Genomic DNA, 22,245 nt, shown 5'->3' with positions numbered 1-22,245 from the left:
GAATACAATAAGAAAAATGTCAAAGGTCCTAGGTAGAATGCTCAGCAGAAAATGCTTATAATTCAGCTTTCATTTACCTTTTAAAAGGATCTTAAAACCTGAATAAATGAGCATCCATAATATAATGTGAGTATAATTGGTTGTATCTATTGATGTTATTTCAAAGAGAGGAATTAAGTAGGTACATAGATTATACTGTTAAAATTCAGTTCTATGAGATAATATTTCTGCCAGAGGGGCCTTCCAGATGGTTGGCAGAGATTATTTAAAGAGAAATTTTTCATTAATGTGAAAATGTGTTTTATGCAAATCTAATCTAATAACATCAAAAACAAAATAGCAACCTGTTTTCAGAAGGGATTATTTTATATGGGATTTGTGATTGCTTTTGATTTTAGCTTGTAGCTACTATATTGATACCATATAACATGCCAACCGAAGGAAGCAGAAAGAGATTTAAATTCTTATCCTTCCAGTATAGCTGATTTGGTTTTCAGATGATGACACTTATTTTTATTCCAATAGAAAAACTTTTCCCTTTGGGAATGAGAAGTGCTGTTTGCTTGTTTGTTTGTTTGTTGATACTTTGAGACAAACCCACCTTATGCAGCTTTAGATGGCCTGGAGCTCATTATGCAGGCTGGATTGACCTTGAGCTCATAAATCTGCCTGCCTGTGCCTCCAAAGTTCTGGGATCAAAGGGGTGTGCCACCATACATGGCTAAGAAATGCTATTTTAAACCTCATGTTTGCTGCTACATCACAGAAGGGATGGTGAAAGGCATTATTATATACCTAGTTTTAAAATTTTTTTGTTCTTTCATATTTTCATACATATCTATATTTTCAAAGTCTTGCCTGCCCATTTTTATCCTATCTTATTCTTTTTTAATGTAATATATGTAATTCATATATATATATATATTCATATATAACACATAATTCTTTATTGATTCTTTGGGGAATTTCAGGTCATGAACCCCCAATTCCACACAACTTCCCAGTCCTTCTATATCCACCCCTCACCCTTACGGCATAACCCCAGAAGAACCCCCCTCTCAAAATTAATTTAAAAATAAAAACACCTCACTCCTCTGTCTTTCCCATCTCTCAAATACCTCTCCATTGTCCTGGCAGCATTGGGAGCTACAGTGTGTCACACAGTATAGTCTTTTGTCTAATCAGCCCCACAGGCTCATTGCAATGAGTCATTGGTCTGGTTCGAGGCCTCTGACACAGCATCATCACTGGACCCTCACTGAAACTCCTCTGGCATATCCTGCTATCGCCCCAGTCCTGGGGATCCTGCGGCTGTCATTTCACAGGACCAATCCCATCACACACTGCAGTGGTTCAGAGGTGGAGTAGATGGACAATTGATAAAACTATAATTCTCACTGTGATTCCAATTATTAAATTAATTCATGACTTTAGTAGATGGATAGAGACACATTCTGAGATTCATTAATATAATAGTTATTATTAATTTTAATTTTTATCTAGGTCTGTGTGGGTATACATGTTTCTGAGTGTGTTAGGGCCACAAGTCTTCAGATGCCATAAAAGGCAGAAGAGGACATCATAGGCTCTGAGGCTTGAGTTACATGTGGTTGTGAGTATTGGAACTGGATGCTGGGACATAAACTTGGATCTGCTACAAGAGCTCATAGCTCCTAAGCTTTCGTTCCAGATCCCTAAACAGATAGAATCTAAATCAGTACTACTCTAAGATCCTAGCATGTTTAGATAATTTTCATGTTTATCAAACATGAATTCTTTTTGTTTTAATTTTTTTATTTATTTTTCTTATTTATTTATTTATTTTACATTCCAGTTGCAGTTTCCCCTCCCTTGTCCCCCTTCTCTCCCTTCTCTCCTCCCAGTTCCTTCCCCTACCTTTCCTCTGCATCCCCCCATCCACTCCTCCTCCATTTCTATTCAGAAAAGGACAGGCTTCCCTTGGATAGTGACAAAGCATGGCACATCAAGTTGTAGCAGGACTAAGCACTTTGCCTTGTATGTACTGAGCAAGGCAACCCAGTATGAGGAGCTGGGTCCCAAGAGCCAGCAAATGAGTCAGAGACAGTCCCTGCTCCCATTATTAGGAGTCCTGCAAGAAGACCAACCTGCACAACTGTCCCATACACGCAGAGCACCTAGGTCAGTCCCATGCAGGCTCCCTGGTTGTCCTTTCAGTCTCTGTGAGCTTATGAGTCCAGGTTAGTTGATTCTATGGGTTTTCTTGTGATGTCCTTGACCCCTCTGGCTTCTTCTTCTATCTCTTCAGCAGGATTCTCTGAAGTTGACTTAAAGTCTGGCTGTGGGTCTCTCATCTGTTTCCACCAGTTGTTGGATGAAGCCTCCCTGATGACTATTGGGCCAGGCAACAATCTACAAGTATAGCAGAATATCACTAGGAATAATTTCATTGACATTTTTTTCCCCTCCAGTCGTGTTTGGTTCTATCTTAGGTCTCTGGTCCACCCAACCTCTGTGTCCTGGCACTCCAGGCAGTGTCAGCGGTAGACTCGTTCTTGTGGTATGGGTTTCAGGTTGGACCAGTCATTGTTTGGCCACTCCCACAATCTCTGAACCACCCTTACCCCAGCACACTCCAAAGGCAGGACAGACTGTAGGTTGAAGGTTATATGCTGGCTTAGTGTCCCAATCCCTGCACTGGAAGTCTTGCCTGGTCACAGGAGATGGCCAGTTCAAGCTACAAACCCATAATTGTTGCTAGTTTTAGCTGTGGTCATTCTTGTAGACTCCTGGGAGTTTCCCTTTCACCAGGTTCTACCTGATTCTGAAATGGCCTCCTTTTCCAGGAGGCTCTTTCAGTACTCTTACCCCACCCCACCCCCACCTAATCCTTCATCTTCTCATCCCTACCTGTCCCTAGTCCACCTATGAAATCTCTTCTATTTCCTCTTTCCAGGGAGATCTTAGCATGCCCCTTGCACCCCTCTTATTATCTAGCCCTCTCTGGGTCTATGGATTGTAGCATGGTTATCTTTTACTTTACAGCTCATATCCACTTACAAGTGAGTACAAACCATATTCATCTTTCTGGTTCTGGGTTACCTCATTCAGGATGATTTTTTTCTAGTTCCATCCAAATTTCATGATGTCGTTGTTTTTAACAGCAGAATAATACTCCATGTATAAATGTACCATATTTTCTTTTGATATGTTTTTAGAAAATATATTTGATCATATGTTTCTCCTCCTTCAACTCCTCTTAAATCCTCACCTCCCTGTCCACCCAATGTGGTCTTCAGTCTTCTTTGTCTCTCACTCAAAAAAAAAATAAATAAAAACAACAAAACAAACTAAGTAATGTATCAGTAAAACAAAAATTATCAAAACAAAAAATAAGGAGTCCATTTTTGTATTGTCAATTACTCCTAGGATTTAGGCTTGCCCTGGAGAGTGATTAATATACCCACTGATACTCCACTTTAGACAGCTGATTTTCCCTTTCCCACTAGGTGTCATTGCAAATAGCTTCTTGGTTGGGGGTGGGATTTCTGCTTCTCGGGGCTTTGTTTTTGACTGGTTTGGACCTGCGCAAGTCTAATGTATGCTGAATTTTGTTCATTGGTTAGTAAGTTATTTTTATAACTACAACCAATCCTGCATCAAAGATAACAAAGTTGCTAATTATGATATCTGCTTTAATCAAAGTACTATTTCCCTTACAAAATGTCTGAATCAGTTTCTAGGAGGAAAGGTTTACTGTGACACACGTGTGTATAGATTTTGCTCCACCATTACTTGGATCCATTGCTCTTGTACCCATATGGAAGCAGAGCTTGTACTAACATGATCCTGCTCACATCAAGGTGTGCATAAAGGGAGAAAGAAGAAGAGGTGTCCAGGATTCCTAACTCTATTCCAAGTCACATGTCCAGTCTCCTATCATCGGCTATTGCCAGTCTCTTAATGGCTTCATTACCTCACTGTGGTACCATGAGAAGGAAAAAACTCCAAGTAATAACCCTGCCCATTCCTAAATGTAAGAATATGACTATGGTTGTGTGGCTGCTTCCCCAATATTTCTAGTTGTTGCCTTAGAAATCACAGTATTTTATGGATTTCACATATTGCTGCAATCCCAGAAGTAGAAGGAGATACTCTGAAACTGAATTCACTCCAAGGATATTGTCACATGGAAATTGTGGTCATTAATTTAGGGAAATGTATGGAATTTAAATATAGCTTCTTTTCCATTATGTCCTAAGTTGTAACATTTCTTCATAATAAAAATGATCATACAGTCATTTTTTTTTTTTTTTTTTTTTTGGTTTTTTGAGACAGGGTTTCTCTGTGTAGCTTTGCACCTTCCCTGGAACTCGCTTTGGAGACCAGACTGGCTTTGAACTCACAGAGATCCACCTGGCTCTGCCTCCTGAGTGCTGGGATTAAAGGCATGTGCCACAACCACCCGGCTTCAGTCATATTTTAGCATAATCTTTTTCTCAAATGTAGCATTATAAATATACTAGAAAGCAGTATCGTGTCAGTTCCTCTTTTTGTTTGTTTTTAATTAGTTCCTTGAAAATCCCACAGAAAGTATTTTTACTGTATTCACCACCCTCTCCTAACCCCTCCCAGATCCACTTCTCCCTTCTGTACCCATCAAAATTATTTTTCTTCTTCCCCAATAAGTACAATATGTGCTGCCCATATATTCTTGAATGTGCAGCTTTCCACTGAAGCTCGTTCCACCTACCAGGGGCCAACCCCTTAAGAAAACTGAGTCTCCCTTTCCCGAAAGAGCTATCAATTAGCCAAGAGATGCTCAGCTGGGGGAGGGGCTTTGTGCACAGTTCCCCCTCCGCGTTGGGACTGAGTTTAGATTGACTTTGCATACATTTTGTGTACTCTGTCACAACTGCTGCGAACTCCTATCTCAACTGCCCAGCTGTGTACAGAAAACACTGTTCCCCATGGTGACCTGCCCTCTGTGACTTTTACACTCCACTCCTTCTTCTGCAATGATGCCCAAGCTTTTGGGCGGGCGTGTGTGATATAGATGTCCCCTTTAGGGGCAAACATGTCACCATCTCTAATTTTTAACACTTTGACCAGTTGTAGGTCTCTCTGTCAATCACATCTACAGCGCAAGGGGTCCTGAGACTGAGTGGTGCGCTGACCTGTGAATATAATGAAAACTCATTAGGACTCAGTTTAATAGTGTATCCATTTAATAGAAGAATAGTAGGAGGACGAACTTTCAAATAATTTTTTTTATGAATTACCACTTTGATTGGCAATAGAAACATGCAGTTTATTGTTCCATCCTACAAAAATGCCTTTAGTGGGTGTTTTTACTTTGTTACAAAAACAAATTTAAAAAAATTATTCTACTTTTGCAGACCCAAACACCACCTAGTTAAAACAAACCTAAAGATAAAAAGCCAGCAGCTGTGCTTAAAATAAAAGCCACAAGTGAAGATGACAAGTGAAGACGTTTCTACAAAGAAAAACTATGCATCCGATGACACTGGGAGGTGTGGATGAAAACGCAATCAATTCTCTAATGAATTAATAGGCACCATCGGCCTCTCATGTTATTCTGTGCAAAGTAACTAATGAGCAGGAGAGAAGTTTCTAAAAACAGAGCAGTCAGCACATTCCAGAAACTTGCTTCCTGTTTAAAAGGCATTATTAATAGTACATGACTGTTCCTTGATAAGGAACCTGTTTTCCTTCTTCTACATTTAGAAGAAATTGGTAGATGCTTTTTTTTCTTTCTAGAGAAATGAAAATAACAGAAAAAATTAAAAGTAGGTACGTTACATATAATTTTACTTTGAGTTGTTTAAGTTATTCTCTATATGATATTCACAACTAATTTTTAATCCATCCCACTGTGTGTATGTGTGTGTGGGTGGATGGGTGGGGGTGGGGGTGTATGTGTGTGGGTGTGTTCATGTCAAAGGAATCCCATGTATATGCCCATGTGAATGTACCTTGAACATTCTTCTTCAGAAGATGTTCACTTTTTAAAGATGTATTCATTTATCTTATGATAATTAGCATTTTGCCTGCATGTATGTATCTACAGTGCTTGAATGCCTGGTGCCCATGGAGGTGTGAAGAGGGAATTGAATTCCCCCAGAACTGGATTTATGGACAACTGTGAGCTGCCATGTGGGTGATGGTAATTGAAGCTAGGTCTTCTGGAAAGCAACAAGTGCTCTTAACTGCTGAGACAACTCTCCAGCCCTCAACTTGTTTATTTTTCATTTTTAAATTATAATTAAATAATTCCTTCCAAACATTTATATATAGCCATTCTTGCTCTCTTTCAAGTCCATGGCCTCTTTTTGTCATGAATTGCCTGGTCTGTATAATGTTACTTGTATGAACATGTTTCCAGGGCTGACCACTTGATACCATATAACGTTAATGGACAATTCCTTTATGAAGAATATTTCTACTATGCTCAGTGTTATTTAGTTGCTTACATTGTTGGTTGGTTTGTTTGCTTGTTTGTTGAGAGACAGTCTGTTGCTGGCACTAGAGTTTACAGATTAGGCTAGTCTGGCACTAGAGTTTACAGATTAGGCTAGTCTGGCACTAGAGTTTACAGATTAGGCTAGTCTGGCTGTTGAACAAACTCCAGAGTATACCTGGTTCCACATCCTCAGTGCTAAGATTACAAGAGTGCACTTGAGAATTATTTCACTAACAAACACGTATCTCTCTCTCTCAAATTCTGGCATGGACTAGAGAAGTAATAAACCATATTTCATTAACTGAAAAACAGAGCACAAATTCATCATCCAAAAGTTAATTCTTCTCAGCTTCAAGAGCTTGTGGATAGGTGGAGACAAAAACTTCAACGTTGCATAATTATTCAGTGTTCAAAATGAATATCCAACTATTCACATGGAAGCTCCATTTATAAATATTCATGCTGAAGTCAAACACTTTTACATATTTCTAGCTGTAGACATGTGAATTTGATTGTACAGCCACAGAGGGTATGCTCCTTCCCCAGTCATCTGTCCTGAGCTGATCCCTGCCCTCTTTGTGTACGCGACCTAAGCTAGGGACTTGTGACCCAAATAGTGCCAACCAGGCTGTTGTGAGTGATTTGGTTTATGAGAGATTCTCACAAATACAGAAACTCAGATTTGTGGAGAACGAACCATCTCAAAAGGAATCAGAGGGGGTAATAAGAAAGTTCAACCTTTTTTTGGAGGGGGCTGGTGTACTGATTTTTAACCCCCTTCAATTTTCAGGTACTTTTCTAAAAACATTCATCGTTTTTTCTCACAATTCTTCAGAGTTGAATTCTACTGTCTATGTGTAAAATGAACACAACAAAAATAATCTAACAAGATTGAGACGGAGAATCAGATCTTTGGTTAGGATCCAACTCCTTGTCTTTGCGGATGTGGATGTGAACAATGACCAAGCCGAACCTTCTAGAACTTGTGTGAGCTTACTTTTGTTGGTGAGTTGATGGCTATAGAGAAGAGAGGTGCAACTGGATCTTGGTGTTTCCAGGGGTGGGGCTTCGAGAAGGTGTGAGAGGTTCCGTTTTAGACATAAACACACCAATAGGAATGAAAAAGCCAAGAACAGAGCCACAGAGATCACTTCATTGTTTAAAAATCAGAGTGTCAGCTCCAGTTGAGGTCCATGACTCATTAGGTGGGATCAGCGCTACCACGCAGCCTCTTCAGACCAGCCTTATGTCACTGCTCCACTCTCCCTCCCTCTCTCTTCTTTCCTTCTGCATCTTCCCGAAATTCACCTCTTCGTGTCTGTTCAACTTATACATGGTATAGTAAGGTATATTAAATGGCTTGGTTTTTTTTTTAACCTTCCTTCTTTATTATTATTATTATTATTGTTATTATTACTATTATTATTTTAGAAATGAAAGAAAATACAGTATACTCTTGAGAATCTTAAATCCAGAAGTTTCACACCTGTTTTTCTGCCAGTTCATACTGACTAAAATCTTACATTTCTGTCGATTCTTTTGTTGTCTCTTGAGAAAAAAAAATATCTGGAGATGTCTTCACTTCTTATAATTCATTTTTGAATTTTTGTCTAAAAAGAAACTGTTCGAAAAGATCTCTACTTGTCATGTCAGCGTTCTTTACCACGTCACCAGCACAAGTTCATTAGGGACAATGCTTAGCATGGCTATGCTAATCATACCATATATGGGAAATCACACACACACACACATACACACACACACACACACACACACACACACACACACACACCCCTTTATACACTTACACTCACAAGAGTGTTTGGGGTGAGAATGCCTGAGACAGCTTGAGGAATTTGCAGACATAAAGTAGGCCTTGGGTGTGTGTTAGCTTGCATCCTATAAATGAACCTGTTGGTAATGCTGAGGCAAGCAAGGGTTGCATTTTTGATGTTTTGTCTCTTTTGTTTATCTATTTAAAAAAAAAAGAAAATCCTATTTTCCTCAACTCCATCAGCCTCATCAACTACTCCTTTGTTAGCGGTAGTGGGTTTAGTAAATGTGTACTCAAAGAAGCTCACTGTTATGTGCTAAAACCACCTGTAAATTACAAGGAATAATAGGTCATTACTGCAATCGTGATGGCAAGCTGGCTGCAAAAGCACTGGTTAAGAGTGCGTCCAATAAGGAAAGATGTGATGGATGTGTTGGTGATGCAAGCCTGTGGCATATTCTGTAGTTTCTCTGCTTTGTGCTCTTTTCTTACAGACTTATTGTAGATACTTCTTTATCTACCTGCCTCTAACTAGACTGTTAGGTGCCCATAGCAGTCCGTTTGTCTCAGCTTCGTCTCTCCTTATCTAAGTGACTCGATTGGCTTAAAGAAGATGCTTAATCAACACTCCCAAATGGAAATATGACAAACAATTCTGAATCACTGCTTTAATCAAGCTTCTTTTAGATTTGCTGACTTTTCAGGATTCTCTACTAAACATGGAACACTAAGATTGCTGACTGCCTGGGAACTCTTCCATTACAAATGAAATTAAAATTGCCCTACCAATGTTTGTTATTTGATTGGATAGTGGGAGTAAGGTCCTTATATTGTCCCCAAATGTGATTCAAAAACAGAGTTCTCACCTCAAAGATATGATCATAGCCCAGGAACACAAATCTAGGGTACCACAAGTTCCATGTTCCAATGTGGAAGCAGTTTCATGAAGTTTTCACCGTAACAAAACAAAGTCGTAAATCAAGAAAACTTTAAAATTCATCAGTAGAAACATCAGAGAGATCAAGGATAGCAAAGCTAAGAAATCTCAGCTGTGCTCTCTGATCCTATTGGATGACATTCTTAGCTGTGGGGTGGTGGAAGCTAGTGGACTGGTAATCCAATACATGCCCAAAGGTTTGTAACTATTAGTCACAGGATATTAGGTCCAACACAGAGGTAAGCACCATATGGCTATTTAGGAGACCAAATATAGCTCAAGGGAAATTGTAATTAGACTCTTGTCCTAGTCTGTTTTCTATTGCTGTGAAAAACACCACGGCCACAAGCAACATGGGAAGAAAAGGGTTTACTTCAGGTTACAAGTTAGAATCTTTCATGGAGGGAAATCATGACAAAATCAGATGCAAAAGGCCATGGAGAAATGCTGTCCCAAAGCTTTGCCTCAACGCCAATTTCAACTTCCCAGAGGAGCTGAGCTTGTGTAAAATTGACAACAAATAAGCAGCAGAGCTCTGGATGTGTGACTTCCCAACCTCTCCACTTCACTGCTGTTACAGAGGGTCAATCAGCCATTGCAGACACTCCTTCTTTCCAGGGAGTCTCCTTCACAAAAGGGATGTCTCTTAAAGGAGCAACAGGCAGAGCTTGTGCTAGGCGACTATAAATGTGTGGATGGACACTCAATCCTTTTGTTGTTGTTTCAGTTATTTTCCATGTTTAAAAATTCAACAACTTACAACGATTTTGTAAGTATTATAGTTTTGTTTTGTTTTGATTTTAGCAGAATTCAAACATCTGTTCTTTCTTCACCAAATTCCTTCAAAATCTGAAATTATCGGTAATAGTCTCACCTTATACTTATTTGGACAAATAAAATAGGCACATGCTTTCTTTCTAAAAAGAGCCAGTTTAAAATTCTGACTGTATTACCAAAGCTTGACTTGAAGCCATGGTTTCAGGTATGATTAGATAACTTTAAGGGACTGAATTTGATTTTGTGGTGTCAATTAAAGTTCTTTAGAGAGGATTTGCCTTTTAATCTTGTATATGAAGTTCTTATGGTTGCTTTATAAACAGATAAATAAAGTCACCTCCTGACAAGCATAAGAGGTCTCAAACACCTTAAGGTTGTCAAGAAAAGAGTAATTCAGTGGGTATTTCAGGTGAAATGCAACTGAAACCCCTGGCTTAGTTTTCTAATTTCTTTTTGTTATTTAAAAAAAAATAATTTATTTTACATACCAACCACAAATCCCCCTCTCATCCCTCCTCTTGCTTCCTCCCAGCCTCCCCGCCTCTACTCCCAATCCTCTCCTGGGAAAGGATAAGGCCTCTCATGGGGAGTCAGTAAAGCCTGGTACATTCAATGGAGGCAAGATCAAGTCCCTTGCCCCTGCATCAAGGCTGAGCAAGGTGTCCCATCACAGGCAATGGGCTCCAGAAAGTCACCTCATGCACTAGGGATAGATCCTGATCCTACTGCCAGGAGCCCCTCAAACAGACCAAGCTAGACAACTGTCTACCTTATGCAGAGGATCTAGTCTGGTCCCATGCAGGTTCCACCATTTTTGGTCTAAAGTTTGTGAGTTCCTACTAGCTTGGTTCACTTGTCTCTGTAGTTTTCCCCATCATGGTCTTGACTCCTTTGCTCATATCATCCCTCCTCCCTCTCTTTGACTGGACTCCTGGAGCTCAGCCTTGTGCTTAGTTGGGGATCTCTACATCTGCTTCCATCAGTTACTGGATGAAGGCTCTATGATGACAGTTAGGGTAGTCACCAATCTGATTACCTGGGTAGGCCAATTCAGTCACCCTCTCCTATTGCTAGTAGTCTAATCTGGGTCATCCTTGTGGATTCCTGGGAATTTTCCTAGCACTCCTTACCCCATGATGTCTCCTTCTATCAAAATAGCTCTTCTATTGCTCTCCTACTCCATCCCTCCCCCAGCTCAAAGGCTTAAGAAAGTCAAACCTGGAGTTTCTTTTGGAAGATTCTGGCAAAGCAGATGGAAAAGAGTCCACACTAGTTTTCCAGATAAATTGATATGAATTCTTAGGTCATATTTAATGAGAATAAACTTAATTTTCAAATATTTGTCTTGATTTGATTACCTTTAGTAAAAGACTGACAACTGTTGAGTCTATTTGTAAAACATAGATGCACATGCTTCTTTATTTCCAGTACATTCTCTCAGATTCCACAATAGCTCTGGACACACAATTCTTAAAGATAACATGATTTCCTTCCAAAGTCCATGTGAAACTAAAACAATTCTAAAAATTTAAAGTGATACCATTAATCCCTACATTGGGTGAAAGCAGTGATGTGGAGCTATGTCTCAGATGGGACATGAGTAGCCTGTCAGGCTTCTCACCCTTGAAGAAAATTTTGACATTATCCTTCCTCAAGCATCTATCAATTGCCAGTAATTCCTCAGCCAGCAGTGAGACTTCTTGAACATCTCCCTCATCCATGCTAGACTTTTGTCTGGCTTGATCTTTTGCAGGTCTTGTGCACACACAGCTGCTGTCAGATTTTACACACACACAAACACACACACACACACACACACACACACACACACACACACACACTTAATTAGTATTGCAACTGGACTTCAACAAGTAACTACCAATTGCTTAAAACCTGCAAGTTTTGGCTGAGAAAAGTATTTTCCATTGTCTAAATGAATCATGGAGCTCTGTCTCACGGAGAGCATCTAAAAGAATCTTCCATTCCCTATATAAAATCAGTCAAGCATCGAATTTCATGTCTGTTAGGTTTCTGGAATGCATTAGAAATAGCAATGTTTCTTTGACATCAGCAATGTCTCAGGTTTGCTGTTAGTAAATGTTGAGCTTTATAACTAGCAATCCTTAAGTCCAAAGGAAAACACACACTGAAAACTGTGAACATGTGTCTTCTCCATTACTAATGTGGTCTGTGAGCAATATTCATGCAGATAAGCTCCATCAACTTTTCTCAGGAGCCCCGTTAGTTCTCTAAAGAAGTGTAATATCTTCTAATTTCTTCATTTGGAAATTTTATACATTTACAGCACTTTAAAAGCTTTGTTTGCACAACTAAGTTTTCATTGATTTGAAGAAATACTCATGAGGTCAATGTGTACTGAAAGCCACAACCTGGGTTTAGGATCTGCTCTCCCAGAATTACAGCATTTTTTTTTCACTGTTTTCCATGAGTACTCTGTTCTGAATTGCTTTATCTTTTAAATGAATCTTAATAATACTTATTTTGTAAGAAAATTCCAAAGGTCAGGAAGACTCTGTATTAAAAGTGTATTTTAAATGTTGACTGAAAGGCAATGCATGCAGAATACCACATTTTCAAGCTACTTAAAAAATATCGCTCCTATACAATTTCATGATAACTTTGGCAAAAAAGAAATCTTGCTTCAGATTATATTTAAATTTTCCAATTAGATAATACATCTTCATTAAAACAAGACCAACAGGAAGCCTCACTTCATACAATGCCATGAGTTTCTGATATAGATTTGAATGCTAATCAAGTACCAAATATAAGCCTCTGCTAACATGCAGTTATAAATTAAAAGCAAAAATTTATATTTTGTATAATTACAAATAGATGACTTTCATGGCTATGTTCAAATTTTAAACTCTTTGAAGAAAGAATGCATTTCTAAACAAAAGAAGAGATGAGTGAAAGAGAAATACAGAGGCTCTTGGAAATCTAGAGCTCCTGCCTGTCTTATTTGGCCTATTCTCCACTCTGAATCAATCTACAGAGTCTTCAAGCTAATCCACCTGTTCTATCTGAGCAAAACCTAGAAGTGCGGAGATATAAAAAGTTATTTCTTTAGTTAGAAGATAAGGAATGATGATAACAACATGAACTTTTACCCATAAAGCAATAACTCAATAGTAGCAAGTCTAAAGCATTTAAAATAATATAGGCTGGGCAATGGTGGCACATGCCTTTAATCCCAGCCCTTGGGAGGCAGAGCCATGCAGATCTCTTTGAGTTTGAGGCCAGCCTGGTCTACAGAGCAAGATCCAGGACAGGACCAAAACTACACAGAGAAACCCTGTCGCAAATAGTTAATTATTCAGGATCTTGGATTAGATGGGTTATTAGATGCTCACTATCAATAGTAGAAACTATACAGTGGGCCCATAGTATTTGAATTTAAGATAAATCTTCCTTCTAGTTAGAAGGCCAGACCTGCACTGAAATATTGGAGTTCAATTGATATCTAGTTCTGCAAATGATGACCACCATTTGGACTATGGTGGAACTTTTTCTCCTCCCTAAATCTAATAGTTTTCACTTAAAATTCTACCATGCTTAGTATTTAAATGTTCATGGAATGTTTTCTTGCACTTGTCTCTAAGAGCTTCCTTTAAAGACCTTGATAATAATGGACTCTGCAGAGATAGTGAAGAAACTAAAGCTTGAGTTGCCTGCATAGTTTCTAACTGAAAAAAAAAAAATAAGAGATTGCACCTAGGGAAAGAATGTGCCTGTGGAGACAGTTTAATATGTAGATTAGTAAAACTACCTATGAGTCTGTTTTCTTTCATATCATCATGTGATGCAGAAATTAACCTCACAGAGAATAGGGTAAAACCACATTCCCCATTCTGTGCCCCTGAGCAGCTTCACTTACATGTTCTGCTTTTGCCCTTGGCTCAGCTAAGTGCCTGAGCTTGTTAATAATGAAGAGCCTCTTGAAAAACTAAGTATAGCATTTACACTTTTGTAAATTTATGACAAAGGAATGAATCTAACACCAGATCTTATAACTGTCCAATGGAGTACAAAAATGACACAAGTCATGAAGTAAATTCTCCAGAGATTAACATTTTATTTATCTCTGTCTTTATGAAATAGTTCTGCGGCAAATAATATTGACTCCACGTTAGTGCAATAGAAGAATTTTTTTTTATAATTTAATTATTAATATCAATAACTTTTATTCAAGTTATTTTATGCCTATGAGATGATTTGGTTTCTTAAGACACTCTTGTGTGCTTGAGAATTCTCATATTCCACACACAACCTTACCATCAAGTCAACATTACTGCAACAACTTTGCAGTCTGTCTTTCTGTGTCACTTTTGCAAACATAAAAATAGTGTTCGCTGTGGAGTAATCCTCTTGTACACCATAAAGATTTGTCACTTGAATTGGTTTAATAAAGTGCTGATTGGCCAGTAGCCAGGCAGGAAGTATAGGCAGGGTGACCAAACTAAGAATGCTGGGAAGAGGAAGGGCGGAGTCAGGAGTCGCCAGCCACATGCAGAGGAAACAAGATGAGAGTGTCGTACTGAGTAAAGGTACTGAACCATGTGGCTAATAGGTAAGGATTATGGGTTAAGTGTAAGAGTTAGTTAGTAATAAGCCTGAGCTACCGGCTGAGCATTGTATAAGTAATATTAAGCCTCTGAGTCAATTATTTGGGAAGCAGCTGCTGGGTATTTGGGAATTGCTGGTGGGACAGAAATGTCTGCTTATAGGTGTTTTAAAAATCTGTCGCTGAGTTAGACAGATTGTTTAGTTGTTAAATCACTTCTTTTGCAATCACAAGGACTTGAGTTCAGATCCCCAAAAGCAACATAAAAGCTGGAGATTCAGGCACTGCCCATATTTCTAGTATTAGGAGGTAGAGACAGAGCATCCTCTGAATAAGCAGGTCAGCCATGCCACTCATACATACATTAAAATATGTAAAATCAATTATATACCACACTCCAGGGCTTACTAATACAACCAAAATAAAATGAAATCTTTTCTAGCATCTCATTGAAAGCCTCTTATGATGTTTTTCTGACTAACCAATTTCTGGATACCTAACGATGGTCCCTCTCAGTGGCCCAGATGTGACCAAACACTAGTTTTCTGATTCAGAGACGTTAACTTCACACTTTCTTCTATTGTGCCGATTTTAAAGTAAATCACTAATACTGGTGAATATATAATAAAACCCTTGCTTGCTATGTGGTTAACAAAACTAACGCTATCAGGATGAACCAAAAGCTTCCTGAGCATCCAGTAGCATCATTTTCATAAAAATCATCACTTCTCTGCCCTGTGCTGAGTTCCACATCTGGAAATCTGGCCTAAGTTATGAATGTATTTGCCAAGAAATAGAAGATTGCTTTCCCAGTGAGGCTAGCTTACTTCAGCCTCTGTGGTTGGAATAAGAACGGCTCTTGTACACTTGTGTATTTGAATGTTTAGTTACCCAGGAGTGAAGCTATTGAAAGGATTAGAAGGATTAGGAGGGTATTCACCAGTCTGATTACCAGGGTAGACCAGCTCAGGTACCTTCTCCGCTATTGCTAGAAGTCTAAGCGGGGGTCATTCTTGTGGATTCCTGGGAACTTCCCTAGCACCAGGTTTCTCCCTATTCCACTGATATCTCCCTCTATCATTGCTCTCCCACTCTGTCCCTGTTCCAGCTCGACTATCCTATTCCCTTATGTTCTCATCCCCCATCCCCTACTCTCAATTGCCCCCACCCCACCCCAAGTTTACTCAGGAGATCTCATCTATTTCTCATTCCCAGGGTGATCCATGTGTCCCTCTTAGGGTCCTCCTTGTTAGCTAGCTTCTCTGGAGCTGTGGGTTGTAGTCTGGTTATCACAGAGCCTTCATCCTGCAACTGACAGACACAGATCAGAGATCCACAGCCAAGAGGTAGGCTGAGCTCCAGGAGTCCGGTCGAAGAGAGGGAAGGGGATTCTATGACAAGGGGCATCAAGACCATGATGGGGAAACCTACAGAGACAACTGAGCCAAGCTAGTGGGAACTCATGAACTTTAGACCAACAGCTGTAGAGCCTGCATGGAACTGGACTAGGCCTTCTGCATAAGGGAGACAGTTATGTAGCTTGGTCTGTTTGATGGGCCCCTGGCAGTAGGACCAGAATCTATCCCTGGTGCATGAGCTGGCCCTTTGGATTCCAGTGCCTATGGTGGGACACCTTCCTCAACCCTGATGCAGGGGGAGGGGCTTGGACCTGGCTCAACTGAATGTACCTCCCAATGGAAGGCCTTACCTTTTTGGAGGAGGAGGGGATGGGGCTTGGGATAGAGGGAAGGACAGGGGGAGGGGGGAGCAGGAGGAGGGATGAGAGGGGATTCTGTGGTTGGTATGTAAAATGAGTAAAAAAAAAAATCTTAAATTAAAAAAAAAGGATTAGAAGGTGTGGCATGTTGGAAGAAGTCTTTCACTAGGAGTGGACTTTGAAGTTTTAAAAGCCCATGCCAGACACAGACACTCTTTCTCTCTCTCTCTCTCTCTCTCTCTTCTCTCTCTCTCTCTCTCTCTCTCTCTCTCTCTCTCTCTCCCTTTTCCTCTCCCTCTCCATCTCCCTCCACCTCTCTTTGTCTCTGCTTGCAGATCCTGACCGAGCTCTCAGCTACTGCTCCAGCACCATGCTTACCACCTTGTTCCCTGCTATAACATAATGGACTGACCCTCTGGAATGATAGGCAAGTCTCTAATTAAATAAAATCAACAAGAGTCGCCATGGTCATGGTGTCTCTTCACAGCAATAGAAATAAGAGGGCCTCCCATCAGCTACAGAACTGATTAAGAATCACAATATACAAAATGGAAACTTATGTCTTTAATTGTGGACTGTTATATCTAATAAGATATTATTTACTTCTAAATTTGACATCTATGACTTGGTTAATGTTGAAATTTTTATTATTGCTTGCACATTTTTATTTTGTTTTGTTTCTACTAATTTTTAGTTAAGATACAAACTATGGCTTTGTTATGACAGTTTTATCATATGTTTATTATTATATTGTACTCATTCACACACACACACACACACACACACACACACACACACACACCACTCTCTCATAAATACAAATCTGGATTTAACATACACATAGAAAGTATGGAAATGCATCATTCTTTTCCTCCTCTATAATCCTCTCTTTTTCCTCTAATTGCTTCCTCCATTCTTCCATATGTAAGAGTTTGTACTTGTTTTCCCATCCACGTAAATTCTCTGAATCACAATTAAAAGACATCAAATATCACTTAAATAAGTATTTGACCATTTTTGACAATATTTGTAAACGTGTCACCATTTAAAAGAATAATATCTGGATTTTCTTTTTTTTTTTTTTTTTTTTTTTGGTTTTTCGAGACAGGTTTTCTCTGTGTAGCTTTGCACCTTTCCTGGAACTCACTTGGTAGCCCAGGCTGGCCTCGAACTCACAGAGATCCGCCTGGCTCTGCCTCCCGAGTGCTGGGATTAAAGGCGTGCACCACCACCGCCCGGCTGGATTTTATTTCTTATCAATACATACCTGCATTTATTTATTATCACTTAAAAATTATCACCAATACATATGGAGTCCCTCAAATGGTACTTTCATAAATTCTGGTAATTCAATAACATAAGACACCACTCAAAAGTTCCCAATTCTAATTTCCTTTGTTGGTGTTTTTAATTAATAATTAACATATAGCAAACAACAAAGGTCTTTGAAATGGTTGATACTGCCAACTTGATAGGACCTATAATCTCCAAGGAAACAAGCCTCTGTTCACCACTGTGAAGACAATCTAAATTAGAGTAATCAAAGAAGGAAGCCCATCACACAGTGTATCTCAGGGCTGGGACTCCTGACTGCATAAAAAGAAGAAAGCCAGATGAGCACTCATCTCCACTTTCTGACTGCAGATACAATCTGCCCAGCTGCCTCAGGCTTCTGCCACAGGGATTTCTAGTCTCTGAAACTGTGAACCAAAATAAACCCTCGAAGTCGCTTCTTGTCATGGCAATGAGACAAGTAACTAACAGAGGTTTCCTCACTAGTCTACCAGCAAAGGGACTACTTAAACATTGTCAACAACATTTGGAGTCCAGTAAACAAGTGAAAGCCCCTTGTCCTTCCATTCACTTTCACATAGCTGATTCTTGTTGTTTTGATCAGGAGTCAACTGTTCACTTTATGAAGTCCTCCACATCCCTGGAAATCCTTACTCAGGCTTGTGTAACAGCTAACTGTTCAAGTAGCCATGTCACCTGGGAGCCTGGACCCCTGACTCTGTCTTTGTCAGCCGCCAAATATACTTCCTACAATATTTTCAACCACGACTCTGCAAACACCAGCTCTGTTTGTTGTGACTCCCTGGAGATCCAACCTGGGGGTTAGAGCTTGTAACAGCAGTTTTGAGCAATGATAGAATAATATTGACTACCTTTTTGAGGTCAGAGAGAAAAACAATATCTTTCACCACAGCATAAAATTGTACTGCATGTAAAAAATGAGGACAAAATATGGGGTGATTACTGCAGGTATTTTTAAATTTCCTACACCTTCTCAGTCTGTTTTATGAATAATATGTTAGCTTTTGAATATTGTCAAATGCATTTTAACCCTAGAAACAACATTTTTCTTAAAACTCAATTTATTGATAAATTTTTTAAGAAGCTAATTATGATGAATGGAGTATATTCCTATTAATTGTACAAATAAAACTAAATTTTAATTACATTTATGGTCAGAATAAAAATGCTTTTCAATGCCTGGTTGAGCTAATTAAAAATAAACACTTCCATGACTTCATTGAGGCTGCTGTAACAGAATACCATAGACTGGGTAGATTAAAGATGGACATTTAGGTTGCTGTTGTTGTTGTTTACATTCCTGGATAATAGGAAGTACATCAACATTCACTTGATGTGTATTCAATTCTCCTCCTGTTGAAGATGTGTTCCTTATTTCTTTTTTGTCAATGGCTTCCTTTTTCCAGTCTTCCCCAAGGTTCTCTTCATCCACTGCCTGTGTCTAGTCCTCTTCTTAGTAATGATATTATTTAAATCACGAGAGCTTCACGACCACTACCTTAGCTAACCACAACTACCTTTCAAAAGACTCCAAGAAAGTTCACATCTCGTATTATTGACTCAATGTAATAATTTTTAGAGGGCACAACTCAGTTTAAGCCATCATGAACCAGGCACTAAAAATTCATGTGCTTCTTGCTTTCATCCTCAAATGCCACCAAATCTTAACTTACACAAACACCAATTCTAAAACGTAGTCTCCAAAGCCCATCTAAATTTTATATAGTGAGCCTTTAGGAATTATTCATTCTGAGGCAAAATTTCTCCCAAAATTTGAACCTGTGAAGATTGGAAAGCTGTATATTTCAAAAATATATATACATATAAAAATACATTACCTACATATATATAGTATACATACATATATATATATGTATATAACAGCAATTAATGAAAAGAGACAATGAATTTGAAAAAGAGCAAGGAGGGATATGTGCAAGGGTTTAGAAGGAGGAAAAGGAAGGGGAAAATGAAGTAACTATATTAATTATAAAAATAAATAATAATCTATGAAAATTTAAAATAGAGCAGTCAGGTAAGGATGAATATGCATTCTCCTTCTATAGAGGTGAGAAAGAGAGGAGGAGGTGATCATGGCTTCTAAGAAGTCCAAAACCAGCAAGGTAGACACAAGTGTCCCTTAACCTTCAGTAACAATTATCTCTATCCAGACACTCTGCTTTCTATACAGAGTGGGAAGGAATCCTACCTCCAAATCTCTATTGGCTGATCCAAAGATTCTGGGTGGCCCCACCCCAGAGCTTGGATCAAAAGCTCTCTGGCCTGTTGAAAACAAGACATTCATTCTAAAATGCTGTGGATTGACTTAAAGGTCCTATTTTCTTTTTCTTGAAGACAGTCTGCATTTTTCTCCAACTGGCTTGGTGGTGTAGGCATGTAATGCCTAGCAAGTCTGTGTGTATGCTCCCTTTCATTAAATTGGCAGTATCTGTGAGCATAATCCTATCTCGATCCATGACTTCCAATGAAGTGGGTGCTCAGCAGCATCCTTACAATTTCTTCAGAATAAATTTTCTCTTTTCTTGTAAGATGGTGTCTCAGGGCTCTTATTGCTTTGATAAAACACCATGACCACAAGCAACTTGGAGATTAAAGAGTTTATTTGGCTTATCACAGTCCATGATCAAAGGAAGTCAAGCCAGGAACTTGAGACAGGAAGCTGGGGGCAAGAACTAAAGCAAAGGACGCCGAGGAGTGCTGATTACTGGATTGTTCCTCATTGCTTGCTCATTCTGCTTTCTAATACAACTCAGGACCATCTTTCCCAGGGATGTTACCATGCACAGGGACTTGGGCCTTCCTAGAGGAATTATAATCATGACAATACCACACAGACTTGCCGACAGGCCAATCTTCTGGAGGCATTTTCTCAGTCAAAATTCCCTATTCCCAGATAGGTCTAGGTTTGTGTCCATTGACAAAACCAGCTAGCACAGCCAGATATTCTGAGAGTCTTATAAATCTGGAGTTTGTGTCCCTCTCTGTTTAACTACTTCATCTTCTATTCACTTATCTCCTTTTGCCACCTACTCTGAGCAGTCAGAAGGAGACAGGGAACTCTGACAAGAATTTGCTTCACAAGTAAGTTCTACTGTCTAAAAAGCACACAAGAAAAGTGTCAGACTTTTGTCATTTAATAACAATAGACACTTCTCCAGCTCTTCTTCTAAAACCTGGTGACAGTAATTCTTAACATTTGTGTTCCTGGATTGTACGGAACCTCTCCCACATTATCGCTCACCCAGTGCCCTAGTGCTTCAACTTAACAGGTCTTTGTCACAGAGGCACTCCTCATCTCAGGACTGAAGGCTGAGGATCAGTTTATGTAGTGGGTAGCTGTTCCAGCTTTGACCTGGAAGTACTACCCCCACTGAGGCTTCTGGTAACTGTTACACCTACAAGGCAGGGCCGAGAGGGAGCCCTTAAGACCTGAGGTCCGGATGTGCTGGCTCTCTTGATTCCTGGATCCTGGGCACTGGAGGTAGACCGAGCATTGTTCTCCAAAGAACACTGCTGCTGGACTGCACTACACCTTTCCAGGACCTTATAACCTATCCCTTTACTTGTAAGTTACCCCACAAAATAAACCTCCCCTTTAACTATGCAGAGTTGTCTTAATACTTCCACCAATAAGTTTGGGCTCCTATAATTAAATGCCAGTGGTTTAAACAACACATCTTCATTATCTACTGCTTCATGGGATGACAAGGCCGATATCAAGTTTGCCTGATTCAAATCCTAGTGCAGATCCTTTCTAACTTGAAAGTATTTTCTGGATAATAATTTGTTCACAGGGTTGGGGCCACGTTAACCTCATCTAATCATCCTCAACTTCCCAACTCCCAATAACATAGCATTAGAAATTGAGGCTTCGAATATGAATACAGGCTAGATGGAATTCAGTTCTTCACAATAAGGTTGATAATTTCTATACTTATTGCTCTGTTTCTCAGGCCACGCCTCACAGTTCCACATTACCAGACAGAGCTTTCTGAGTTGTTTGGAAGCGTTAAGTTCAAGCCTGATTTTAGGAAGTAAATGTTAAAGTTTTCAGAGGAAAAGTTGCTATATCAATAGATGTAGCACACCATGTACCTAAAAAGAACAAGAACTGGGTATGGACTCATTTACAGAGTTTATTTGTCCGAAAAAAATGTTTTTCAAATGAAGGAAACCAATAATTTTGAACAAATGTAATCTTTTGCACAAAAGAGAAAATTTTATTAAAACAATTTAATAATGACAAAGTTCATATTAGAACATGGTAAGTTAAAATGTTCTCAGGAAATGAAACTGCACTAATGAGATGCAGTTGTTTTTTTCTAGGTAGAGCACACTGACACATAACTTCTTTTCAGTAACTACCTTCTCTTGAGCTAATTTTCATCTCTTAAATATTTATAAGTTTGCATTGATGAGTAATGACAGACATGTATGTACTTTCAGTTTCTTAAAATACATAAGGAAATGCATAGTTGTAAGCATAAGATACTAATATGGCACTGAATTTACCTCTTGCTTATTATTTCCTGTTTTCATATACACAAGACAAAGTAAGCAAGCTTTTGCTTAGTGGTTTAGTTTGGTTTTTCTCTCTGAATGGCTTGCAAATGTCTTTAAAATTGTGTGAATGTTCAAAGTTTACTTATAAATCAAC

The sequence above is a fragment of the Peromyscus leucopus genome, chromosome 11 (assembly GCF_004664715.2).
Source record: "Peromyscus leucopus breed LL Stock chromosome 11, UCI_PerLeu_2.1, whole genome shotgun sequence".
In the NCBI taxonomy this organism is placed as follows: Eukaryota; Metazoa; Chordata; class Mammalia; order Rodentia; family Cricetidae; genus Peromyscus; species Peromyscus leucopus.
The sequence above is the reverse complement of the archived record's forward strand: the minus strand, read 5'-3'. Positions refer to the sequence as shown.